General features: G+C 39.5%; 1 long non-coding RNA gene across 2 annotated transcripts in view; it reads right to left on the bottom strand.

Moving 5' to 3' along the window:
* Positions 1–18,178, bottom strand: part of LOC106729754 — a 214,032-nt gene that overhangs the window by 167,761 nt on the left and 28,093 nt on the right. For both annotated transcript variants that reach the window (XR_004320728.1, XR_004320727.1), the window contains exon 2: positions 9,776–9,824. This is a non-coding gene — a long non-coding RNA (uncharacterized LOC106729754). The remainder of the gene's footprint in view (positions 1–9,775; positions 9,825–18,178) is intronic.

Genomic DNA, 18,178 nt, shown 5'->3' with positions numbered 1-18,178 from the left:
ATGCTGGCTGTAGGTTTGTCATATATAGCTTTTATTATGTTGAGATATGTTCCCTCTATACCCACTTTGGCGAGAGTTTTTATCATAAATGGGTGTTGAATTTTATCAAATGCTTTTTCTGCATCGATTGAGATGATCATGTGGTTTTTGTCCTTTCTCTTGTTGATGTGATGTATTACACTGATTGATTTGCGTATGTTGAACCAGCCTTGTGTCCCTGGGATGAACCCCACTTGGTCATGATGTATAATCTTTTTTATGTGTTGTTGGGTTCTATTTGCTAAAATTTTGGTGAGGATTTTGGCGTCTATGTTCATCAGTGATATTGGCCTATAATTCTCTTTTTTTGTAGTGTCTTTGCCTGGTTTTGGTATCAGGGTGATGGTGGCTTCATAGAATGAGTTTGGGAGTATTCCCTCCTTTTCAATCGTCTGGAAGAGTTTGAGAAGGACTGGTATGAGTTCTTCTTTGTGTTTGGTAGAATTCCCCGGTGAAGCCATCCGGTCCTGGACTTTTATTTGTAGGGAGGTTTTTAATTGCTATTTCTATTTCCTTTCTAGTGATCGGATTGTTCAAGTGTTCAGATTCTTCTTGATTCAGTTTTGGTGGACAGTATGTTTCCAGAAACTTGTCCATCTCCTCTAGGTTATCCAGTTTGGTTCCATATAGTTTTTCATAATATTCTCGTATGATATTCTGTATTTCTATTTTGTTTGTTGTAATTTCTCCATTTTCCTTTCTTATTTTGCTAATTTGTGCTCTCTCTTTTTTCTTCTTTGTGAGTTTGGCCAGAGGTTTGTCGATTTTATTTACTTTTTCAAAAAACCAGCTTTTGGTTTGGTTGATTTTTTCTATGGTCTTGTAAATCTCTATTGTATTTAATTCCTCTCTGATCTTTATTATTTCCTTCCTTCTGCTGCTTTTTGGGGCTTTATGTTCTTCTTTTTCTAATTCATTCAGGTGGTGGGTTAAATTGTTTATTTGAGATTGTTCTTCTTTTTTGAGGAAGGCCTGTATCGCTATAAACTTCCCTCTTAGCACTGCCTTTGCTGTGTCCCATAGGTTTTGAGTGGTTGTGCTTTCATTATCATTTGTCTCAACAAATATATTTTAAAGAGATTTTAAAGGGGAGGCAGATTTGGTTGGGCAGAAAGAAGCCCCTGCAAGCAAAGTTGTTCAAATCGGGAAATGCAGTTGTAAGTTTCCTCCCTACCTGGAGCATTCAGCCACAGGCTTCATGACCACCTGCCAGGAGTGACAGAGCAGACAGAGAATGTGTGGATTGGGTAGGGGATCAAAGGAGGACCATCTGTTCTAAGTTTATTTTTAACTACACTTTCTATGCTTCTATGAAATGGGCACCAGCAACTACAGCTAGGAGGTAAGGCAAAGGAGCCAGGACATCAGAAATGGGAAAACAAGAAAGAGACACGAAAAGAAAAGATGAAAATTTCATTTTTATCAATCTTGGACTGCTACCCACTACTGGATTTGCTCAAAATTTTATGTTGTGGCATTCATCTGAGAAAAGGAAGAATTCAGTATTGCTCTTTCTGTCTTAGGAATTGCATTTCTGCCTAACAAACTGTCAACCTGATTATTAGGTTGTAAATATGTTTCTACTTTTATTGTGAAGTAAAGGTACATTTTAATGGATGCCAGTAATGAATGGAATATATTGGCCCCAAAATAACTCCAGGCTGTTGTGAGGAATGGAATCTCAGAAAATGTGGGTGGCCACTGGAGATTTGGAAAGAAATAAAACACCTTCGGAATCCTTGGGATCTGGCCTTTGGATAGTTGTCAAAATTGAACCTTTGAAATGCAAAGACTCTATCAGGGGTTTAGTTTTTGTTCACTTTCAATGAGTACAACAAAAAATTAAGACAATGCATTCCTATATTGAAAGCCTATAATTTGCATAGTATTGGTATTTTTGGTACTGCAGTGACAGTAAAACCACACTCATATGTAAATGTGGTTGCACACACACACTCAGAATGCCTTCCACACTGGGTACACATGCAGTTGTGTTCTGCCTCGTAAGTGACTACATGTTTCTAGGGTTTGGCTTGTTGGCAGTTCAGTCTCTATGCTTTGAGTATATATTTCCTTTGGTCAACATGTGCCACATAGTTCTGATTACAGCATGGAACTTAGGCCGCAAAACAAAACAAAAATCCCTGCAAATGTTTATACCATGTGACCCGAAGCCATGCTAAAGCATATTTTTATTAAAATTTCTTCTGCCTTTTTTTGTGGTTCTGGAATCACAGCTTGCCACTAAGTAACTCAGAAGTCCTTCTGTAGTCTGTCCTCCTTCTTCGTCTGGCTCAGGAGAAATGAATTATACCAAGTATGGTTGTAATTCCAGCTAACTCGTATGTCAGAAAGTCTTTGTTATGATCTCACTTCATGATAATTGCTGAGTAAATGGATGCCAATAAAAGTGGCACTCAAAGCTGATGGCAATATCAATGCCCCCAACTAGGCTTATTGGCCATGAAGTAAATGAGTACCTGGAGCTGTAGTGAAAATTAAATATAGCATACATAAAGTACTTCAGTGCTTGGCACATAATAGACACTCAGTAAAAGATTTATTGTTAAAACCAACAACTGGGCTAGGTGTCCTTGTTTTCCATCTTCATGGACTTGATCTCCATTATAGAGCTCATCACACAAATGCACTTAGCTCTGTTACTCATCTGTCTCCCCACGCAACAAGACTTCATGGCTACATCTCAAGCACATAAATCAATGTAATTTGTTAAGTTACAAAAAGTAGAATATTTGTCTTTGGACTTTTAATTTAACAGTACCATTGCCATCAAACTCCATCGTCTTCCAAAAATTAGCATTTTTTTCTCAATCACATTTTCTAGGTTTCTGCTTGTTGATGCAATCCAAACATAAATCAAAGTTTTCAAAATGTACTTGGACATAATGGCACTCTTGGATCTCTCACATATGTTAATGAAGTAAAGATTCAAAGATGGATTATTCTGGAACTCATAGGATAGTTTTGCAATGGTACCTGACCATGTATACTGAGACAGCTGTTATATCAAACTGCTGAACCAAAGAATAAAGAATCTGAATGAGAGACGTCTCTTATTGTCAGGTCTAGGAAGACCTTGGGGTCAAAATTCAAAAATCCACAGAGGCTGGAAAACAGTTTATAGGGAAACGGAGAGCAAAGCTGAAGACTCTGTAACCTTCATCTAGTTAGCTACACATAATCCAGGGGCAAAAAATTAATAAATTTCTCTGCTAAACTACCACTGTTAGAATGTTAGCTCAAGTATGTCTGGAAGAGCCTTGATGATGCTACGATTTGCTAAGCCCACAGCTCTTTCAGCTTACACCAAACGCAGCGTCGAAAGCAAGTATTGTTCGGAGAGGATGAAAGTTGCCAAGCTTTATTAGATGCAAACATCAACTCTAATTTCCTGAAATATCAAAGGGAAGAGTAAAATCTCTAACAAATGTGACAGATTCAGTGTGCAGCGCTACTGAAGCAGGTGGCGGGGAGGGGTATGACTGGGATTACAAAAGATGCTGGTTATGCCAATGGAACCCCAGTTCCACTTAGCTCACATGCCATTAAAGAACTCCAAAGGACGAGTGTATATTTTTTCCAAGTACAGAAATTGAACCCAAATTCTTGGTCCATAGATTTCTTACTGATTTCAAGTAAGAACCATTGCCTCTTTCTGATAATAATACCATGGTTTCCACACTGTCACTCACAGCCCTATCTTAGCAGAAAGACAGACCCCATCCTACATGACCAGTACTATTACCCAACTCCTTATTCATGAATAAAACTAGACAGGAAGGATTTTAGTCCTTTGTGGACTAACACAAATGTATAAAGAACATGAAAAACATTTCTAAATTGAAAGCACTCCTAGCATTTTTTTTAAAAAAATCAAAATACCTATACAATTTATTCAGGTAGTCGTGTATTATTTAATCGCCTGTCACAAAAAGGAGATTGTGTTCTCAAAATGTAATTTCCAGAGGATTACAAAAGTGTGGCAAGATGCCAGTCACTGAGTCGTTTTCTCAGTAACCAGTAGCAGACTTAAGATTTTAAATAGAAAATTCTGCTTCCAAAAGCCAATCACCTATCCCACAGAAAAGTTTGCAACAGAGGATAAACTGACTTACTAGTGAACTTTAGTAGATTAGTGAGTGCTATCTAAAAATTGTTGCAATTTGCCTGTATATCAAATTTTTATAATAATGTTCTGCCACATTCTTCTCATGGGATTAAGGGAATCATCTACCTTTCTCTGGCCAAGTTGGGTTAGACCACAGTACTGAAGCCATTAGGAGGGGGTGATGGAATGGGGGGAAGGAGCAGAAATATACTTTTGGATCGACCTTTAGTTGTTTACTCCTAAAGCAACAAACTGGCATCAGGTATAATGATGATCAACAATTCTCAATAAATACTCTCTAGACTTTTTATCCTCTTTTAAACTATAGGGAACTCTCTGATGAACTCATTTTTCAGTAACATGCTAAAAAAAAAAAGGTAGTTTTTAAAAAAAAAGGTATGTGACCAAAGTAATTAAAAGAGGAAGTCACCGCTTTGGAACAATGTCCAAACATAGATTGCTTTCAGAATTAACTGAATTGAAAATTAAGGAAAACACTAAAGATGATACATGGAAACTTCTTTTTGTACTCAAGCACAAAGAATGAAGGGCAATAAATTTGCTCTTAAGATATTAGCTGTAGGATGGTTACAGGAGAGTATTATAAAGAGAAGCTGATGAACATTTATCTTGCTTCTCTTATATCTTTAGAAGGATGACCTTCAGATGGAAAAGGAAAGCATCAATACTGGCTAGAGAAAAGAAGACCACAGCAGATGAGGGGCATTGTAAGGGAGTCCCTATTTCCAAATGAATATTTTCCAGGGTTCTGGATGATTAGGCATGATCACTCCAACTGGTGATTCTTGAAGTACAGAGCGTCTTCACTCTGTAGGTTCCCCAGAAGCAGATGCAAAGACCAGGGTTTGAGTACAAGTGGTTTACTTGGGAAGTGATGCCAGAAAGCAAGGACCAAGTAAGAAAGTGAGAAAGAGAGACAGAAAAGGGAAAGAAGATAATACAGGATGGGTACTGAGCAAGTGGCATCTAGAGGCAGCTGAGGTTGCATCCTGCCAGGGAACTCAGTGAGACGGTGTGAAAGTACCTCAGAGTAGTCCTAGTCAAGGGACAAGGAAGTTGGGGCATTTTCTCCAACTCTAAAAATTCCTTCTGGGTCAATAACTCTTCACCGTTCAACCTTTCCTGCTGCTTAAGAGGAAACCCAGGTGGGGGTTCATACATGCTTGTGGTAGGACTGACTCGACAGGCATGTCAGGAATGGTGAGAGCTGAGGGGAGTTAGCTCTACAGCATGTGGAGAGGAGGGAATGGGCAAGAAACTGGTGATAAACCAATGTAGAACTGGTTTCCAAAAAGGGAAAGTTCTATAACCAGTCTTGGAGATCTTGACATGAATGTGGGGGCAATAAACACACCATTACAGGGATAGTCTGGAGTACCTAAAAGAAGAAGAAGTGATGGGAACTCAGCAACCTTATCAGATTAACTTCATATCTCTTCTTTAACAGGGTCACTAAATTTAGAAGTGAGGGAAATATGAAAGACCAATATAACATATACGTAACATACACACATATACATATGCAGGTCTAGTTTATTTGGAGAGCATGAAACTGATGAAACTCAACCATGAACTGGCATAAGCAAATGGCCTGCTCAGAGTCAGGTTGTACAACTTCAAAAAAATGCAATTTGCTTAGGATTCTATGTGAGTGTTGCCCCCAGAACAGAATATAGAATGTGACTAGTGCCTTCTGCAGTTGTGCAACACCACTGATAGAGAACATAAAAAATATTCAACAACCAGAGAAGGCTTCCACCCCTCCCTCTGAGAGGCTGGAAGTCTAGGGCAGGAGAGCCCGACAAGCTGACCAACATTCCTCAAGTTTATGCGGCTCCTCTTGAAAACCTGTTAAGTGTACAAGGCAAGTAGGATGCTCTTCAATGTAACAAAATGTATCTGAACAAATTCAACCTGTTTATGCCCATGGATACTCATGGAAATTAATCTACAGAAAAATCTTTGTGGCATGCCAAAAGACTCCTACCAAGATTTTTATCAATGACTTGTGTGTCTCTCTATATTCTTTCTCTCTATCACACACACACACACACACACATACTCAATCACCTGAAGTTATGTGATATCATATCTGTGGATCATATACATTTGGGAATTATGATACATACTGTGGGCTAAGCTTCTCAATCTCCATTTCACCTTTCTTCTAGTTGAAGATGACAGAGAGCTAAAACAAACAAACAGACAAAACATCTCTTGTAACTAGAATTCTGGGTGTAAGTTACATTCCACCAATTAGAGGCTCTCGTGTGGAATTTGGAATGTGGGAGTGAGACAGAACCCATTTTTCTGCCCCTTTTTGATACTTCTGTGCCATGCGAGGTTGTGGAAATGCAAAGTTTCTCTGAAGCATGTCTCTTGACATGTCATGAGTTGCAATGGCAGCAGACATGGTAGCATCTTCACTCCTGGATCACAGCTAGAACTCTGTGCTCTTGAACTCCTAACTTCAGAGGTGGCCTGGGAGGTAGTAGCAAGTCTGATGGGTCAAATATGTAACATTCTCAGAGTCATTTCTGAAGACTCAGGTTAGAATCCATTCTTTCACTTCTTCCAGCGATTTTTCAAGGACCTAGTTGCATTAAATTCTTCCCTGCTGAAATACCTACAGAGCTTTCTGTCTCCTGCATTGGATACTGACTTCCACAGAAAGGCTGATAAATACAGTACAATGACAGAGTTAGGATGAAAGGCAAATAAAGCATGATACAGCTGAATAAGGATGAATGTAAAAGTCAATACTTAGGTCCAAAAAGCAATTGCACATCCACAGCCTAGAAGAAGTATAACTTAGCAGCTCCACATAAGGTAAAGTTTAGGGAGGCCACCAAAGATGTTAATATGGTATTCAGAAAAAAAATGAAGTTACATACATGCTCTATTCGTCTATTCTAGTAAGACCATACTTAAAGAATAGTGATTAATCTTAGGCATTGTACTTTAAGAAGGATATAGCCAAAAGGAAGATTCTTCAAGGGAAAGTGAATAGAATCAAGAAAGATCTGAATCTGTGTCACAGGAACAATGTTTGAAGAAGTGTACCTTGAAGAGTAGGAGAGATTCAAGGCGGACCATAATAGACATCTTTAAATATTTACACTGTTTACTTGTGCAAGATTCACTGGACTTGTTCTGTACCTTACAAAGGTTTGGAACCAGGACCAATAGCAGGGAGAAAAAGGGAGGCAAAGATGGAAGCTCTTTAGTAAGAGATGTCAGAATATGGGAGGGCTACTTTGGGAGGGAATAAATTTTCCAACATTCAACGTATTTGAAAATAACCTGGAGACTCACTTGATAGGGTGACTGTAGGACACACTCAGGCACCAAATGAGTTGCTGATCCAAGAAGGTAATCTTTCAAGCTTATTCCAAATTCAAGAATTTTTTTACAGCAAATTTTTTACAAGACTAGTTGGCTACTACTAGAAAACTCATATATGACCCACTATTCTCAGCAATACAAGTAACACACATGCACACACATGCACACACACACTCTGAATGGAGGTTGTGTAAGGTAGCTGAAAGAGCCCAGGATTTGGAATCAGATAGATGGAGCCTCAGATCTTGATTCTGTTGTTTACTAGCTGGATGATCTTGAGCAACTTAAGTAATCTCTGGTTCTGTTTCCTTTGATGAAGAATGATACCTATCATTTTGTTATGAGGTTTAGAAAAAAATATGCCCTAAGCCAGATAGATACAATTATCACCAAAAAAGTCATCTTCTAATATTTTTTAACTCTTTTCCTTAAGTTTTAACTCTTTCAAAGTGCTATAGATGGGAATGGATGAACAAAAGTTTTATATCTATTCTAAACTGAGGTTTGTTTTCCTCTCAGATTTATCAGTTTTCTATAAAGGGGGCAGTATAGCACAACAGTTCATGGTGAAGGCTCGTAAGTCCAGCTGATCTGGGTTCAAATGTTCTTCAAACCCCTTGACTATAAACATAGTAAACAAACAGGAACTTCAGTTCTCTTATTTGTAAAATGGGGCCAATAAAAATAGATTATAAGGTTTGGTAAGGATAAAAACAAATAATGCAAGTAAAGCAGTTTGTCCAGGGACTAGCGCACAGTGGATGCTCAATAGCCATTCACTGAGAATAGTAATTATGGTAAATAATAGTGATGGTAATGATGAAAGCATAAGCTATATGGAGCATGAATCTGAAACACTAATGCTATTGGCTTTCTCATCTTTCAGTACTTCCATCCTGGATCTATTACAGCATTCCTCATTATGGTCAGATTATTTAGATATTTACTCTTTTTTAAAGCTACACCATACTTTACACTGACTTCTAATTGCCTTCACTGTTCACGAGGCTTCCAAAGACACGTAGTCATAACATAATCTAGTATGTCCATTGGCCACAGACCTATCTGGGAGGCTGGTATATCAGAGAAGCCAGGAAAATGCTACTTCTTACTGGCAGCATTGACTCAATAAACTTCCCAGGGGAACAATAAAAATGCAGTAGACAGCAGCTTTAATGAGGACATACCCAGAGAACAGTGAAATCTTATAATATGCTCAGTGCCCTGTGGAATCCATAGGAATCCGATTAAGCAACATTAGATTTCAGTTTAGTAAAATACTAGCAATGCGATTTGCAATAATTGTTTCCTATTTTAGCCGATGACACTGTAAATTACAAGTGTATTGTGGGATTGTTTATCATTCAGAGATGTTATCACAAGAATCTGCCTTTCAGTTGCTGGCAGAGGCAAGTAAAGGTTGCCTTTGTTAATACAACAGATGCCAAATTTTTTCTAAGGCCCTTTATTGGTGTTAACATATATCAGGACACATGAGAAGCCTATTTTTGCAGAGCAATTTGAAAGGGAACCTCTACTCAACCATTATGACATTTCAAATGAATCTTCATCTCTTTCACTAAAAAATCCTCTTCAGCTACACCCCATATTTTTCTCTCCACCAGACCACTAAAGCCACCAATATTGGGATGGCCTTACCAACTTTTAAATTAGAACAGCCCAGAAAAAGAAGTATGAGAAATATATTAGTTACTTCGAGAACTCCTGGATTCCACTTCTCAGGAACTGTGATCCGTGCAGTTAGAGGTAATAACAGAAATGATAATCATACCCAAGTGATATTATCACAGGCAACGCCAAGGGGTAGCTGGGAGAGGGATTCATGGAAAAGGGAAAGTTTAGGGTGAAGATTAGTAACTGCCGCCAGATGAAAGAACATTTATCAGCTATTTCAAAAGCAGTAAGATCAATCTAAAAAGAGATCATCATCAAGTTGAATATGTTCTAATTGGAGACTAACTTAGGGGGAATTTTCAAAGTAATTATCTGGCAAGTAAAAAAAATCTCCTACAGAGTCACTTGAACATAAAAACTAATCACTCAGCATGTGGGTCTATCAATGGAGTTAATAAGGAAAAAAAGAAAAACACTGCACAGAAGTAGATCATCTAATTGAAAGTCACACCCAGTAATCTCACCTACTCGGAGTATAATTGAGAGACTCAAGCCTAAAAAGGCAGCTCCTTTGAGCAACCAAATTAGATGAGTGACTCAAAGTACCTGAACCTCGAGCAGATTCCACAGCCTCTCTATGCTTCAGGTTCCTCACCTGTAAATGAAGATACATATAAAGCACATAGTAAAAATGCTCAAAAATGTTGTTCGTTTTATCACTTTTATTCTGACTGTTGTTACTAGTGCTGCTACTACTACTACTACCCCTACAAGTTTAGCCACAGGAAAGTCTCCGGGCTCCACTCCGCTTTTTCACTCACTTCTAACAAGCATATAGTTAGTTCCTCAGTTGTGGCAAAAACTCTTGGTTGCCCATTAGTGTCCATTCTCCCCTCTTGGTTTTCCTCACTGGTCACCCCTTCTCAGTGTCCTTGGCAGATTCTCATACTTCTTCCTCACTTCTTAATACAGGGGCGCCCCAGACCTCAGGTGTTGGTCCTTCTCACTCCATCTACTCACCCAGTGGAGAAATCTTGTGCAATTTCATGAATTAAAACACTGTCTACATGCTTATAACTCCCAGATTTCTATCTTTCATGCAGACCTCTTTGTCGTGGATGTATCCCAGGCATCTGAAAGAGTGTCTGACACATAGTAGGTCCTAAATTTTAAAAAATAAACACACACACACAGTAGATCCTAAATAAAACTTGGTTAAATGAATAAATGGCTAATAAAGCCCCCAGTGGTGAGTGGGACACATAGCCAAAATAAAGGCCACATTTCTCAGCCTTCCTTATGGTTAGAGCACACTGGAAGGCATGTGTGTTAGACCAGGCATGTGTGTCAGAGCAAACACTAATCACGGCCAGCTGAATGGCATCTTCTGAACTAAACAACTTGAATTTTCGCCTCTTCCTACGAAAATCAGACAGAAGATCTCATTTAGCACAGAAGCAATGTCACATTCCCAATAGCTTGTAAGGGGAATAACTAATACTGATAATAATGATCTTGAGTTATCGATATACCACAATAAATTCTCTTTGCCCAGGATATATTTAGTAAAGATTACATATATAATAAAATAGTTTATTATATATGTAACATTTAGAAATACAGCTGAAATAAAAGTCTTAGCACTTTTTTAGCACTTTAAAAGATAATGATTTTTATCTGGAAATCTAGCATTTCCTGTTAATGTTAGATAAAATGGATAATGCTAAATACTTTGGGGTTTTTGCTAGACGTAAAATTAAACAAGCTACCATGTTTGAAGTCTCTTACAAGGCGCTGGAATACCTAGAAAAGAAGTTCAGACACTGGAAGGACTGAGAGATGTGCTGGTCTCAGGTGGTGTTTCTCCCACTCACGCAGTAAATAGTTCCCAGTGTGTAAGGCCCCACTTCGGGTGCTACGGGGCTCACAGAGCTTGCACAAGGTGGGTGTGTGCTCAGGAGGTTATGAGCTGAGAGGATGAGATGTTCACTCAGAAGGCAATTCAAGGTAGGATATGGCCAGCATCTTGAAGGAGGAAACAGCTGAGACTTACAGAGGACAGAAAAGAAGAGGCCTCTCTCCATCTTGCATCTAATTAATTAATGACCCAAGAGACCACGAGGCTGAGCCAATCCCTCTGGGAGGCGAATTTGCAACATTCCACTGGGAACCTAGGGATGGTTCATCCTAAAATGTCCTCCAGCAGCAAAATTCTGTCTGGCAAAACTTCCTTTCCTTATCACATACTTGATTTTAATCTATTACCCCATTTCCTGCTTCCTTTGTCCCAATTATCTTGCCCGTTTATCCCCAAATGCTGGTTCACAGAAAACAGCTATAATAGCAAAGACTTATAGATAACTCACTATGTATCGATCGCTGTTCTAAGTACTCTAAATAATATTAATTCATTTAATCCCCATAACAACACTGTGTAATAGGCACTATAATTAATCCCCATTTTATAGAAAAGGAAACCAAGTCACAGAATGGCTAAATAACTGTCCCAAGGTCACACTGCTAGTAGATTAGAGTAAGGAGACAATATTTTCACTATTATACATCAAACTGAAAAACATTAAGGATAATGTAGTGACTTTCTGATAAAGATATATAATTTTTTAAATTTAATTATATATAAAATATAATTGTACCTAAAAAATATACGCAATTTGAAGAACTATCCTGTGTTGTGAGATTAAGCTCAAATGTCTAAGCTTTTCTGACATGATAGTCAGAGGAAATTACACAATCACTGTTTTTTTAAACAAGCTCATAAAATTCTAAGTCCACGGAACTCTCTCTCCTGCTTTAGGAACAAACTCTGCCACTTGGTTTGTCCTCCCACAACCTCATCTCCAGCCAGCCTCCACTTAAAGTCCGTTTCCTCCCTGCCCTTCCCCCCACTAGCCTTTTCATGTTACCCTGTAAATGGCCTGTTACACCAGGATCATAATCCACGTTTCCCTCCACCCTCCCCAGCATGGCTGAAACCTGACTCCCTTCAGTCAAGCCACATCTTTGGGGAAGCACCCTTCATGTTTCCCACAGCATCTCCTCAAATGCTTGTTCTTCTGCCATCATGGGACAGCCTCCCATCTGCACCCATTTATCAGTCCTCAGTGCCCTTCCATGCTTACTTCTGGTGCCCTTTCTCACCTTCCTAGTGACTCTCCCACTGGTTGTTGTGTACCTCCCTAACCCAAAGCTCTACCACCTGACCCCTATCATCAGCATCCAGGATGATGACCTTTATAACATCCGACCATTACACAACCTCCTCAAATCCAGGGATATTTATTACAGCTTAGTTTTGCTCAGCATTGGCCATGGCCACATGCATGTCCCACGATGAAGACAGAAGGAAGAAGGGGAACCTGTTGCATTTGGTAGTTAGCATATCAGCAGTGACCTTTCAGAGAGCAACTGCAGTAAGTATGTGGAAACAGAACACAGGCTGCAGGAGCCTGAGAGGTGAGTGGATGACAAGAGAGTGAAGGCCACAATCACTCAAGAAACTTCCTTCCTTGGAATTCACTTAGTCCCATGGCCAAGCCCCTCTTTCAAAATCCCTGTTCTCTTGACTACATTGACGCTAACCTGGTTTTCCTCCTACAACTCTGACAGTTCATTCTCTGCTTTCTTTTTAATACATAAAGTATTTCTTGAACCCCAGTTATGAATCAAGCAGTTTGCCAGGCACTGAGGACACCGAAGACATGCTCCCTGTCCTCTCATTTTTCATGGTCTTGGATAGATGATTATAATGGATTCAATTCATTATACCCAAGTGAAATGAATGAAATGGGAACACAGAAGACGGAAATATTATCTCTATCAAAAGACAAGGATGAGGGTCAAAGGAAGCTGCCTAAAGGAGGTGACACCACCCTGCGTCTTGAAGAAGAGAAGCACGTCAGCATGGCTAGGGAGACGGCAGGTCAGGACAAGTCAAAGTGCAAAAAGCACAGTCTGCTTGGGTACGGTAAGTAATTTGGTGTGGTTTTAAGATGCTAGTGGCAGAGTGGCGAAAAGTACTATTGGGAAGGGGAAATGGGACCAAATTTTCTTAAAGAAGATCTTAGAGAGGGTGCCAATAGTTTGCATTTTATTTTGTGGACCAAGAATAATTACTGAAAGATATTAAGTGAGATTGTGACACCATGAGAGCTATGTTTTAGATTGACAAATCTAGAGATGGTGTGCAAGATGAACAGAAAAAAAGAATGCAGAATACATCCCAGCTTGTGCAACGTTCTAGGACACCCAAACCCTTGGCCTATGTTTCAGCTTGATTTCCCTCATAACTCGTCTAAATGAGAACTGTGGTAGTTGCCCTGATAATGAGAGGGAAAAAAAAAATACAACAGTCATGCCAAGGTGCAATCAGAGAGACTTCATGACCTATTAAACATGGAAATTTGGAGAGAAGGAAATTTAAAGGTTTAAATCTAGGAGATTAGATGAGAAACTATATCAGTAGCCAAGAGTTAGAGGTGATGTTCTGGGTCTTCTTTCATCTCCTACTCCAAAAGTTTTTTCTTAGGTCTTCTTTTAATTTCCTAAATTCTTTTGCATGATATTTTTATATCCTTCAGTGGTTCAGCTGCCATGTGGATGATGCCCAAATGTTTTTCTGCAGCCAGTATCTCTGATGGGTTCCAGACATACTTTTTCAGTTTGCAGTTGCAGATCTCTGGCTGGTTATCTTACTATTACAAACTACAGGCTGATGTGAAACTATCCTCTCCTTCCTTCCCAATCAAACCAGCTCTTCCTCCAGACTTCCCTTTCTGTGATGAATACCTTTCACCCAGTAAAAAACCTCTCAATGATCCAGTCCCATCGATAGTTTGCTGCTGGATCATGTTGAGTTTATCCCCATTAACTCTCCCGTCATCTCTCACCTCCATCCCCTTCTCTCCATCTCTCCAGCGAGATCTTAACGCAATAAATCCTTCACTTCATCTCACCTTGGCTCCCAGCAATACATGCTTATGAGCACATGCTTATGTCATTTTTTAAAGCCCAGCTTTACTCTACCACCTCCCAGTGCAATAGTTTTCAGTGGGGTCCTGATGTTCCCAAAGCAGCAATAGACATTTTCATATTTCATCACCTTAAGATGCTCCCAAAGCAGCAAAAACGGAGTTCACCAAAGCATCAGGTGCAGCTCTCTCGAGCAGGTACTACACTTCACTTAATTTGTTACTGCCTACGACACATAAGGCATGCCCAAGATGGTAAGACAATGAATTTTCTAACCTTTGAAGACAAATAAACTGTTTTATACATGGCCCTCTGAAATGTCTACTACTGAAACAAAACTTTCTATTTGAATAAATTTTTTCCTTTAATTTCTAAAATGATTCAGCAGCAATATCCCACTACACATTAAATTCCATTCTTGCGGTTACATTTTCTCCATATGAGAGATGATAGAAACGGCAGTAACTGGCATTCATAGGAAAACGTTTGTGAACTAGAAGCAGTGGGTCAGGTTATTTTCTCTAACAGAGTCATACCAAGTGCTCAGTCTCATTAGTAGACTTCTGAGTTCACAACTAATTCCAGGTTTGCTCACCTTCATGAAGGCAACAGAGACATTCCCTCTGCACCTCAGGCTCCAATTCCAGAACTTCATGAGATGTGAGCGAGACGTAGGTCAAAAGCAAAAAGTAATTGTATTTCAACACAGGGAGCCCAAAGTGCCTCTTTGGAAAGATAACCTCTTGTTACGTCCAAATGTGCCTGAGTTTAATGGCATTACTTCCCTTAAGGGAGCTCATCCCGTCTCTACTGAAAACCACATAGATCCAGGGGTGAGAGGAAAGGAGACCCCTTTCCAGCTGCCTCATTCTCACTGATGGCAGATTCAGAGGTGAGAGAGTTCCCTGGGCTCAGAGCTGGTCCATCAAAACAGCGGTTAGCAGTCAGGAGGGGCCACGACTCAACTGCTATGGTACAGAAATCAGCACAAATGGTTTAATTGGGGCTCTGTCCTGAGGACACATTTGAGAAAGACCTCAGGATGACAAAATAACACCTGTGTCTGTCTTCCCGGGTCCTGAGCCTGAGAGCAGAAGCAGTAGACTTTAGTGTTCCCAGAAAGTAAGAGGTAACTCTAATGAGGCACCAGACTCGTGTACAAACCCCACAGGGATTTCTGCTTCTGCTCTCCAGCCACTGGAGTGATATAATAATAGGAAAGGCAAAAAGATTCTGGTTAACTCACATTTTAGGGTCAATTTCAGGTTCGTTTTTAGAGTGACTATTTTTTAACTACAGAAATAGTACATTTCATTGTAGGAAATATGACAAATAAAAGATAAAAATAAAAACATAAAGTCACTCACAATTCTAAGAATCAGAAATATCTCCCTTAAAATTGTAATACTCTTCCAGTGAATGTGTATGCACATGTGTGCATAAATGTTTGCACATGTAAGTATATATATTTTTTCTTTCTGTATATTCTTCTCCATCATCCTAAAATGGGACCATGCTGTACAAACTGTCTTGTAACCCACTTTTTTCACTTAACAGTATATCATAGACATTTTCCAGTGTCATTAAAAATACTCCGACACTGTTTTTAATGGATGCTAAGTATTCAAAGACAAATTTTACTTAAAAAATACTTGCATCAATCTAAGCTCTACTCTTGTTTGCAAGCCATTCACAGGACAGATCAAAGGTGTTGGTCAGGTATTACTACAGTCTGATGGACCCTGATATTTGGGGTTGATACTGCTATACATCTTTTCATAATTCTGTACTCTAGACAGAATTTTTATCCAAAGCTCTCATGTCAAGCAAATAGTAATGATAATGTATAACTTGTTTTTCAGCCCATCATATGCCAGGCACTGTGCTAAGCAATTCCCATGCACTATCTCATGTGATTTAATCAACACCCTTTAACATAGGATTTGTTTTCCTAATTTTTCCCATATGCAAACTGAGACTTAGAGAGAACGCAACAGACCTAGGGCTCAACCCTCGTTAATCTAGAGAACTGGACATTGTGTATAATTCATCTCATGCTTTCCCAATAATAATTTCCACTCTCCGAGAAGTGAGTGACCCACACTGCAATTAACTCTTAGTTCCATCACATAATCACAATTTACTCAACAATGTCATGAAGTGGGAGACACTTGCGTAATCCCTTAATTCTGTCAGTGAATGTGGTCTTTCATCTTGTGTTTTCAAGCCAATGATGAAAAAAACTAAAATCCTTTATTACAAGCGACTTTCAGGATTTAAAAATTAGTCTCATGCGTAAATTTCATTTTAGGATGATCTTCACAACCTCAAGCTGCCTTTTGGTGAGGGAGCTGCCTCTCCTCTCTGGCCCTGAGCTCAGGGCAGGCAAGCAGGGCCAGGCTCTGCATGGTAGGTAATTTACAGATAATGATGGAATCCCATTCAACACTAGATGGTTTCTGCTTAAAGAATGATGTCTAGATACTACAGAAAAGTCTTACTTCTCTGGAATAAAAGTCACAAACTTAAAAATTTCTGAAAACATAGCCCTTAACATTTGTTTCAATTATTATTTTGTTGTTGTTCTCCTGAAAGATAGCATAAACTAGGACACAGATGATCAGATCAAGTCGCAGCCCTCAATCTGTAAGTAATCTCTCTGGCTTCATGGCAATCAGGAAAACAGTGGGAAACAGCCAGCTTAGATGAAAGTGACAACCTATTAGCATTCAGAGAGGAATGATTTCTCTCATCACCTTTACTGGAAGGTGCTGTTGCTGTGGTAACTGGTCCCTGCATTCATTCCATATCCAGTTGCTGAGATGACAAGGAAGCCGGTCAGGCTGAGAGAAGATCATTCACACTATTCCTTTTAAGTGACAACCAACAAGATCTGTAAGGGAATTCTCTACACAAACCCAGTGCTCTTCACTGTGGTGAAATACTGCTTGCCTAAGCTTCCATAACTTGAGTCTTTGGCTAAAATTTAAGAGTTCTTAAGTTTAATTGGACTGGTTAACATTTAACTTCATGAACAGTGATAATGCAACAGGGCCAATTTAAATGTTCTTTATTCTGGACTTTGCTACATAAAGTACCTGTAGGGGACATGATATGTTCCTATGGGGTACAAAACGCTCTGAGCAAAGCGATATTCTGCAGTTGGGTTTACAGCAGGTGTAGGACCACAACTGTCTTCTCACACCATGGCGGTCTTCAAGCAGAGGCTGAAGTGCAGACCATGGGACTGTGTTTTACATTTCTCACTTCTGTCAGAAGCTTACCTCTACTCTCGACAAGCCCTGGACTCTCACTGAAATGACAAATGAAGGCACCCATGCCTTTTGTGGTAGCTGGCTTGCTAAAGGATCACCCATAGACTGCTTTTCTCTATTAATCTGAAAACACAAATGCTTCCCAGAGAGAATCAAAGTAGTTGAAATCATCTATTTCCTGAAGGAAACCCAAAGGAATTGGCTCATCTGGGGTGACTCCTTCAGCTGATTTGGGAGCAACTCAATGTCATGACGTCCTTCATTACACCTGTGGCAAAAACAGAGAACCTGCATTTGCCATCCTGCTTAAATAATAAATGCATAGCTTCTAAAAGTTTCATGTGAGCTGGAAACCAAATGTTCTTCAGGGGACATCCTCATTCATCAGCAAGCGTTTTCCATTCCTGACTCTTGCTGTGGTAGGCTTACGAAAAAGAATGAAAAGGAAGTACATTCTCCAAATTATACAGTCCCCAAGTGCCCACTGACAGCTCTTCCATTCCCAGATGGTCATGTCTAGCCCTTCTCCACTCAAAAATGACATAATAAAGCTAAATGACTTTTCTGGGATCTCACAACCAATATCCCTTGTCAGTTCTGTGCCCAAAACAAAAACATGCTCTTGCCTTTGCCCATGTATGGGGGGCAGCTCTCATTGGTTACTCTGGAAACATGGGAGGCAGAAGTGAGAGCAAGCAGCAGTAGAAACAGGTGCCTTTGGGCTAAGCTATCAGCTAGGGAGCCT

The sequence above is a fragment of the Camelus ferus genome, chromosome 6 (assembly GCF_009834535.1).
Source record: "Camelus ferus isolate YT-003-E chromosome 6, BCGSAC_Cfer_1.0, whole genome shotgun sequence".
Lineage (NCBI taxonomy): Eukaryota > Metazoa > Chordata > Mammalia > Artiodactyla > Camelidae > Camelus > Camelus ferus.
This window is presented reverse-complemented; position numbering and strand designations above follow the sequence as displayed.